The 9,759-nt window shown below is 49.4% G+C and overlaps 1 long non-coding RNA gene across 2 annotated transcripts; it reads left to right on the top strand.

Annotated features, from left to right (window-relative positions):
* The first annotated feature begins 2,799 nt into the window (after window positions 1-2,799).
* On the top strand, window positions 2,800-9,541 carry LOC106495800 (uncharacterized). 2 transcript variants are annotated; one of them, XR_001294491.2, is made up of 3 exons: window positions 2,800-2,896; window positions 3,390-3,492; window positions 9,350-9,541. It is a non-coding gene; the product is annotated as an uncharacterized lncRNA (long non-coding RNA). The 2 variants fall into 2 exon arrangements; XR_010886314.1 differs by lacking the exon at window positions 9,350-9,541 and adding an exon at window positions 8,664-9,029.
* The last annotated feature ends 218 nt before the right edge of the window (window positions 9,542-9,759 follow it).

A 9,759-nucleotide genomic window follows, 5' to 3' on the forward strand; every position in this document is an offset into this window, starting at 1 on the left:
GCAGCTCCTTATGGCTAATGGCAGCCTCGCTGCCTGCCCCCCGCTCGCTTTCTCTGCCGCGTGGGTGACAAAGAAGTGGGGAAAGGAAGGGATCCCGGTGCAGCTTTTCCCTTTCTTAGCAAGATTTGAATAATCTGTTAGTCCAGTTCCTTTGCCAAGCAAGCATCTACTGACCACTACTGGGTTCCTGATAGCATCTTTCTGTCGGGTAGTAAAGGATGTTTCTCTTAAGAAATAAAGATACAGCTGTGTCCAGAAAGGTGTGTGCAAGAGCGGGGGTAGTGAGGTCTGCATATGCATGCATAAGAGCATGAAAGGACTCTTGCATCTTTATTTTTTGAGTGCACTTGTGGCTACGCGAGAATAACAGTTTGTGCGTGCGGGTGCGACAAACCTCTGTGACTTCTGAAGCCACCTCTGCGCTGCCTGCAGTCCTGTTCTCCCAGACCTAGTAAAATCCTTCCCCCGCTCGCTGAATGAACGGAGGAAACCCTCCTGCGTATGGCAAGCCCAAGCAAGCACAGCCACCCCGTTACGTAAAAGCCTCTGTCAGGTACTTCCATATTGATCCATTCACTTATAGTGCCGGAAAACCCCTCTCTGCTGTCTGCCGCGGGTTGCGCTCTGCAAGAATGACGCTTCCCAGCCCGGGCAAATGGTGCGCACCAGCTTTGCTGCTCGGACCGCAATAAACCAGCACTGTTCAAGATGCTGGAAGAGATCAATTTATCGAGATTCTGTCGTTAAAAGAGCTCTTGTTCCTTTTTTGGTGTTAAAGAGCATTTTCTGCTGGATTTGCCATGTGTGGTCAGAGCACAAGATTTAAGCCTCAGAGCGCCAGAGGAGGAAAACGATCGTCACGCTCATGCGAAGGGGACTGCAAGTAAGTGGCAGCACGGTTCATTCGTGTTAATGCTTCTGCAGGCAGAGGCGAGCTGGAAGGAGAGACAGAGGCCAGACGGGACAGCAAATGTTTGCCAGGGGCTGTAAAAAGTCTAGAGGCTTGGGACCAGAGGCAAGCGCCGGTATCTAGCCGTGCTATCTCTGGAGCGGTTGGGAAGCGAGTTTATGACGCGGAAGGGGCGCGCGGGGGGAGCCGAAGGGCTCGTATACTGCTGCGTGCCCAAGGACGGTGCCTGCTGGAGCACCGCCGTGCCAAGCCGGGGAGGTGCCGAGAAGCACGCGCGCTCCAGCTATACCCCTCCCTGCCTCTGGCTGTGACCTCTTACAGTTTTCTCCTAGCTTTTGGGGAATAGAAAAGAGAAAAGAAAAAATAGCTTTTTGTTATGTATTGGTGAACTCTTTCCTGGAGCCGGCATTGGAGGCAAGGTTTCATTTTGGGCTTCACGTGCAGATACAAAACTGTATCTGTACATGCCCTCTGTATCTGCCAGCACCAGCTGCTTCAGAGAAAGGTGCAAAAATCTGCAGCAGGCACTGATGGGATGACTGGTCCGGAGGGTTTTCCTTAAGTCCCTACTGGACTTGGTGTTTGGCATGAAGCATGAGGCTTCCTTATAGTCCTCCCAAAATCTTCCAAGAGAAGCTGAATTTGGGCACTCCTTACAGAAATAGTTGCAGAGACTTCACAAACAACTGACAGTCCTGCTCCGCGTCTGCCGGGGGCTGCACCACATGTTTAGTTTAGACTCTGAGTTGAGTCACGTTGGGTTACTGGTGCTGCCGTGCAATTGCATGGATTCCCCTCCGTTTGTGCCCCTGTCTCTCCTGCTTTCTCCTCTTACAGAAGCTAATCTGCACCCCCAGGTTCCTGCACCGAATTTCTGATTTCTGTCGGAGCAGGAAGGACCGAGAGAGTGAGACCACGGTGTTCCCAAGGACTGATAGACCTGGAAACTTCTCTACACGGGAAAACCCAATCCTAGCGTACGTCTGCCAGGTCTGCTCTGAGCGCGTTAGCACTGACCACCAGGACCCTGTTTGGTAGCCTGCATGCATGGAGCTGCACGAGTTGGTGCAGAAGCGCCTGCAGGCCGCCACACTGGCCATCGGACCTCTTGCGTGGACCGCGGTGGGTGAGGGCTGCCGGGCTGCAAGGCTTGCGGAGGCCGAATGCTCGAGGGAGAGCTGGACACCTGGGAGGTTTGATCCGTGCTGCGTTTGTCCGTGCAGGCTGAGGGCTCGCTCTCTGGGCTGCTGATCCCCGCGCTTTGCACCGGCATTTTAAGCTGTATGCCATCTCAAAAACCTGACGCATTAAAAAAGCAAGGAAGAACAGGGGAATCCAATTATTCCCATTGGGAAAGTGTCTCCGAGGAGCACGTCTGCAGTGCAGGACGGAGAAGCCGTGGGGTGGGAACCGTCAGGTTGGGAATGATTTGCGGGAGCCCCCTTCTTTGGGGTTTGCAGGCTTCAGCTGGCCAGCGCTGCCAGACCCCCCTCCGCAGACTGCTGCGGTGCGTCTCGTGGTTATAAATTTAAGCTTAAAATAGGTTTTGATAGGTAAAGGGGGAAAAAGCTGAGGGTACAACAAGCTTGCGCTGGTTCTCCCACTCGCAGCCCAGAAGCAGCAGAGAAGCACTCATGAGGAAAGCTTGCAGCTGGCATGGGTACGTGTGTGGCTCTGGTGTTTGGAAAGTCCCTGCCGCAGTTGAAAGGCCTCATTCTCTCCTGGCATAGACCTGCGCTGTCTATTGCAACAGAGATCCTGCTTGGATTTATACCAGCTGTGGACTGGGACTGAAGTCCTTTCTCTTTCTTTGTTTTTTTAGAAATCACTCAAACCTTGTTTCTTGAGAAGTGGAATTTGCTTTCATTTTGCATCATCAGAATTGCCAGCTTATCCCCCATCCCTGTCCACACATAAGGTGTTGCGAAGACCTACGGCGCAAAGCCAATGCCATAGCTCAACTCACCGGACGGGACGTCTTTGCACGTAAGTGCCTGGGCGCTCTGGCTTCACCCCGGGCCTGTTTGCAAGGACAAGGTGACGGGGTTGTCCCGCCGCCGAGCCGCTCTGCCAGGCCGCGGGGGCTCTCTGCTCTCTCGCTGTTTGTAGCAAGCTTGTGTGTATGTAATGCAACCGGGGTTTAAAAGAAACATGTTGTACAAAACAGTATAGGCTGATCATTAACAAAATAATACCAACAAATCAAGAATATTTAGTTGTTATATTCTAGAAAACAGAAGATTCGGCCATTACTAAGTGCAGGACCTGGGACTTTCCCCCACTTGCCCATTTTCGTGCTCAGCCTGAGCTGCCGCCTGTTCGTGTCTGCGCGCCTGGGGACGGCTGGTGAAATGTCCCTTGAGGGCAACTGCACGGGCACGTGAAGGCGCGAGAGCGCGGTAGAGCGTTCGGGTGTCGATAAAATCTTGTTACAACTTGCAGCGCGTTTCCATCATTTGTTTTCTGTTGTTTTTTCAAGCGCGTTGCAGAACGTGGCGCATCCCCGCGCCGCACGGGAGCCAGCAGCAGGGCCTGCGCGGGCGAGCGCCAAGCTCAGCGAGCAGGACACGCTGCAAGCCAGGGTGAGTGCGAAAAGCGCTGCAGATGGAACAATTACAAGGTCCTTTGCAACATAATGACCTCTCTTTTCCTGTTTTCCAACTTATAATGGCTAAATATCTTTGTCTTGTTAGTATCACGTTGACAATGAGTTGCCTACACCATTTTTTGGGGGGTTTTTTGGTACGCTGCCGTGCTCTTACACCTCGCTGCGTGTCGTCAAGGCAGAGCGGCGAAGCAAAATTTCGGTGGGGTTTATAAAGCTCTGGGGAGGACAGACCCCAGCCCGCAGCGAGCGCCTTTACGTCGTTGCTGGAAATGCCTTTGGCATGCCAGGGATATCCCTGGGGAGGGATATCTTCAGATTTATAATGGTGTGAAAGAGCTCAGAGTCATGCCAACCTGAGCAAGCCGCCGCTCTTGGCGGGTGTGAAATGCGGGAGCTCAGTTCCCAAATTCTGCCGACTCGGCTCCGCGGCCGAGCTCTGAGAAATTGGTACGCTTGTAGTGCAGCTAGCCAGGGAGCAACACAGTCTAATCCATTAACTATTAACTACTGCTCTTAACAATGACCAGTGTCAAGGACGCGCTACGGGACTAACGAAACGTGAAGAATTGGTCGCCAGACTTGTAATCCTATTCTAGGAGTCCTCCTATATTGTGGCATGTTTACCATTATTCAAGTATTTAAGAAATTATAACATAGGGAAAGGAGCAATAGTTTTTTTTCCCCCCTCAAAAGCCTTTTGAAGAGATGTTTGCTAACACCGTGAGTGAGACGCGCTGATGCGTACTGCAGTAGACCTGCACGGTAATCGTGCAGTGATGAGCGGTAGGGTCAGAAGTTGTAGTATGAGGAGGAACGTTTGCGCACATGATTCACTGAGGCGCTAAAGGTGCCTAGGAGAGGGACACCACGGAACAGACTTCTGCTATATGGAAGTACTGGGGCTATCTACATTCTTATACTATCCATCACCATCACTGCACAGATGGCCCTTTTGTGGGTTTTAGATGCCTGTAGTGGGATGGGGAAAAGCCACCAATCCACTTGGATAGAACATTTTCACTGCCCTTCGTGGAGTTACGAACGAGCAATTGATTTTTTTAAAGATACAAGATCAAGCTGACCTGAACACATACAAAAAAATAAATATTTCATGTTCCAAATCGATGCCTCCATTACAATGTGGAAAGAATAAATAAATAGCAGGTGCTGATTTTGTGATACGCTGAAACAGCTAGGCAGATTTTGTTGAAGAATATCAGGACTTCCTTCAAAATCAATAGATTTTAAGAATTCCTGCAGTACCTGTGATCTCCCTAGCAAAGAATTTTTGTACGTCCCAGTCCATCACTGTCCTATAGCAGCACTATATTCTGGAGAACGCGTGAAAAAGGCGACTCTCAGGGCAATGGCTGAAATTCCCGCTGGGATTGCCCTGATGACCTAACCTGCTGTTCTTCTAAGCTGTTAGATGCCACCACACGCTAACTTGTCCCGTTCCAGGTAGGATTCTTATGGTTCATTTGTATCCAGCTTTGTTTCTTGTCTCTCGGGCTGGAAAGGGGAACCAATTTCAGTGCTATTGAACTATTATTCTAGCTTAGTGCTGTTAGCGTTCTTAGGAGCTGTAACCAAAAGCGCCTACTGTAGTGCCCCGACCGTAGAGTAAAACTGATGGATGGAAGTATGGCACCAGTGCACATATTTCAGCAACAGCACAATTGCTATTAGGTGGCATTTTTTTTCTCTGTACTTCAGATGAAATGTATTAATAATCCTGTAAGAACATTTGCTTTGCAGAGTAAGAATTTGGTGTGCAAAAACCTGCCCTTTAGTTGCTGTCATATAACTCTGAAAGGAATCTGCCGGCTTTCTCTTATCTGCTTAAGGATCCTGTGTACGTCCCGCTCACCTCTCTATCTGTTTACCACCTTCTGACTGTACAAATTTGGTGTTGCATTTCAGAGCTCACTGAGGATTTAGCCCTATGACCCCATGTACCAGCTTCTTAAATCTCCAAATCTGTTTCCTCGGGATTATCTCCCAGTGTGGTGATCCAAAAGGCTATATATATATTACTGTACTAATATTTACTAAAAATCTGTTGTTTATTTGCTGTTTGAGATTGAATGCAAATATTGTGATGATAATCTTTTTGCAGAAAGGAAATGCTTAAAAAGTCACTGTAGAGAAGAAAGCATAAAAACCATAAGCCTGATGCTACGCTCCTGACCTTCTTTTAAAATACATCTCTGTCTCCCCACTAACGCGTTTATAGCCGTTCCCACGCTGCGACTTCTCTATGCACAGATATGAGGAAGAGCCCCAAAAGCATCTCCTGCCTCGCGCTTCCCCTTCTCCGTTGCAAACCTGCAGAGCTTTCCCGTCTCGGGCGGGCGAGGGGGAAGCGCTACTTACACCCCCGGCTGGTCCTGCAGACTGTTTCGCGCCTCGTCCCTCCTTCTCTTCCAGACCGACCCCTCCGAGACGCGCTGGACCCGTTGGCCGCTCCGTGCCCGTCCTGCCTCCCTGGGACGCGCCGCTCGCCGGGCACCGTTTTAAATACTCCTCTTTGCTCCGGCCCTGCGTTTCCACCTGTTGTGCCTTAAAGGAATAGCATCTGAGAGGCCGGGCAGGTGCGGGCACGGTGCCACGTGAGCGCGGGCGGCTCGGCACACCCGCCGCGGCACCTGTTGGCGGGCCCGCGGGTGTTGCTCACGCCCTGACGCACGACGGTCGGTTCGGGCCCCCCCGCGGCCGCGGGAGCCCGGGGGGCAAGGGCTGCCCTTGGCCTGCGCGGCCCCATGTCGTGAGCTTTATAAAATGCAAAAATAGCAAATAGGAGCTTTGCTGCCATCTTCAGCCCCGTCTCTTTGCTGCCCGGCCGTCGGCAGGCGAAGGGCAGCATTATAACAAATTCCCCGGAAAACGCAGGGGGTATCGGAGCTGCGCGACAGGGTGAGATTAATGAAGACAAAAGTATTTGTGCTATGTGGGATGAATCATTAACTCACTTCACCTCGCGCTAGCGGTGCAAAAGCAGCGATTTGGCTCAACCGAGGGGTTGCGCGAAGCTGTTCTCGTCCGCTCGCAGGGAGCGTGGATGAGCGCGTGGAGGGTCCCGGCCGCGGCGCTCCTGCTGCCGAGCAGGCCTGGAGCTGCCGCAGAGGTTTCCGCGGCTCGGGGAGCATCGAGCCGCTTCCCCGCCACCGATGCGCAGGCTTCGCGCTGGGGACGGGGGCTGCAGCAAGCGCCGCTGCCGCTGCCTCTCTCATACCCCCCGTTTCCGCCCGCACCTTTCTTTCCCCATTTCAGCGCGCTCCCTTCTCCGCCCTGCCTGTCCTGCTCTTGCAGCGTGCATTGCAAAGTGCATTTTGAAAAGCAAGCACGGGTTTGCGGGGGCGCTCGGGGGGATGCGGCACGGCAGCGGGCAGGGGAAGCCCCGGCAGAAAATGCACCCGCCAGCCGCTTCTGCATCTCGGGGGTGGAAAGTCGGTCCGGGGAGGATTAGCAGTCTCCTTAACTAAGCCATCATCTTCGCCCTTAAAGTTCCTGGTAAAACTGATCCATTGTCTCTAAACAAGGTGGAATTACGCAAATATATTTACTTGCTTTAACAGACAAGGAAGCGCCCTCCTGCCAAGTCACAGGTTCCAAAGCACTTTGGCATCTCCAGAGCGCAAACAACCCTGAGCTTGCTGTTTTTCGGGCCAAAGCACAGTGTACAGCATGGCATGCGATCTGAGCGCACAAGCCGAAGCTGCTGTTTGGGTCTGGGCTGCCGCTGGGCCAAAATGCTCTGAATTTGGAAGGTGGGTTAGTTCTGCGGAAGAGGGGACGAAAACCAGCCCTTGGCAACTCGAGCGTCTTCCGACGTACTGAAGCCAGAGGTGGTTTATGCTTTGTCGAACAAAACCCGGCAGCCGAGGATTTCCAAAATCCAGAAAATCCCTTTTATTTTTTTTTCTGCCTAGCGCTGAGCAAACCTGCACCCAGGGCACAGCTGCCGCAGGGGTGCTGCCCTCCGCCCCTGCCCCATCCACCCTGCAACTCCGCAGCACAGATGTTCCACCTCTGGAAGAGACGGTCAAGGTGACATAAAGAAACAGCTTCATTACAGATGCGTTATTTTATTTTCTCGTTTACAAGCAATTTAGAAAGAGCCACTTGGGCAGCCGGCGGCGATTCAGCGTTGGCTAGGGACGGCTATCGACCCGTCGAGCGGGGCAGCAAGCGAAACGTGGAGCTGTGCGCTTTGCGGTTCCTAGCTGTGTCTCATCTCGCTATGAGGAAGCTTCTCAGCTTCTGCGTATGGTGGCTTGGCAGGACAGGAGTTCGGCCTTATTTCCCTCAAGTCTTCATCAGTCGTGTTGAAGAGCATTTTTTTTTCCCCATGGGGTCCATGCAAAAACAGAAGAAAAGCTTTTGTCTGGCATTGCCTCTCTAGAACATTTTTAGAAGCGACTTGGGAAGTGTGTTGTTTTTATGCCTAACTTGGTATTTTAAATGGGCCTGATATTTCAGAAGGTCCTGAGAACAGAAATCTAGAAACACTTAGATTGGAGAGGACCACTGGAGTTGAACCATTGACAACTCTTGGTTTACATTCTTGTTTTTAGAAGTTTCTCACAAAGTAATGATTGATTACTTATTTTGGAGATTTTAGGTGGGCTGTACTTTTTTTCTTTCCATTCTTTATATTTAGGACCTTGAGAATCCTTCATACAGAATTATTTTTGTAACGTAAAATTTCAAACAGCAGTAAAACTTGTATAGTTTAATTAAGTTATATCACTCGCCAGAATATATTCTAGATCTCAGTCATTATGACCTCAGCTTTAAAGCCACTTTTGAAAGCATCTGAGTATTTGATGTCTACAATCTGTTCTCTGAATCTTGCTGAAAAACCTGCTTTCTGCTTCTGATCAAGCCAGTTGATATTTCAGATAGGAAAAATAAATATAAGCATACACTTGTTGGTGTATATGGAGATTGTAGTTTGTTCCAGGGGGTGCAAATTGCCACAATCACTTATCTACCTCTATCTATCTGACTTCTTTAAAATATTATCACCTACTTATACCTCTACTATTTAGATCTAAATGCACTGCAATGAGAACATGAAATGCCGTCACCAGATTTTTTCAAATTACTGTTCCACTTATTTTATCTTTTTTTTTTTTTCAGATGGAAGAGAGGACTTTTCACTGATGTGAAGTTCCACAAATTGGATATATTTAAAGATATTTACTCAGATATTTTCTACAAGAGCTTATTTCTGAAGAATATCAGTAGTCTAAGACATGCCCTCTGCTTTTTTTAACCTTGCTGGAAGACAGAGACACTTACAGACAAGTTGGTCTGCCTGAATCTTCCAAGGATAGCATAGGTCATTCTGTACATGCAGGACAAAAAGGAATGTTATGATTGCAACACAGTGAACAAGAACTGCTTCTATGTAATCCTGCAAGAGGTCATAAGCAATCAAATATTATTGAAACGAGCAAGCAGGAAGAGAGATAACATGTTTACTATGCGTAAGCAAAACTTATAATCAACCCTATAATAAATTTATAAACCTCACACAGGATTTAATCAAAGTCTTTTGAAATCTATGGCCCAATATCCCATGGTAGGGAATAAAGACAATTGTATTCCTGGGCTGCAAACCTAGTTTCTATCCTGTGGAGGTATTTTACACAGTAAGCCACAAACCCTTGCTTAAAATGTTGTTTTTATTCCCGTCTGCCAAGGGAAGTTGCTATTTGCAGCAGCAGCTCCAGAATACACCCACCTGCTTTCGCCAGAGTCTGTCTTGCTTTCTTCGAGTTTTTCTGGACTCATGGTTTTCTCCATCGTTGGCTCTTTTACAGGGTCTAAATCAGCTGCTTCCAGGCTTCCCGGAGCACTTCTTTCTCTTCCTTAAAAACAAAAAATGTGGATGTAATGGAAGGAAAACCTCCTCAAACACCCGGTGAGGTCTCCAAGCACACCATAACAGGCATCGGATTAGGCCTCCCGTTTCCAAGTTTGATTCTTGTGAATAAACAAGACATTTTCACTCACCATTGCCTTCGCTGAACCTTTTTATTTAAGGTTAATTTAGGTTTAAGGTTAATAAGGTTAGTTTAGGTTAATTTAACCTAAATATATCTCTAGTGACACAGTATGTTTCCGAATGAGATTTATACATGGGCGTTATTGAAAATCAGTCGTTCAGCAAGGATTATTTGGGCACGTCCTTGCCGGGTTGGGGTGAGTTTGCGGCGGCCGGGGCCGGCCT

This window comes from Apteryx mantelli, chromosome 25 (assembly GCF_036417845.1).
Source record: "Apteryx mantelli isolate bAptMan1 chromosome 25, bAptMan1.hap1, whole genome shotgun sequence".
NCBI classification, from domain to species: Eukaryota; Metazoa; Chordata; class Aves; order Apterygiformes; family Apterygidae; genus Apteryx; species Apteryx mantelli.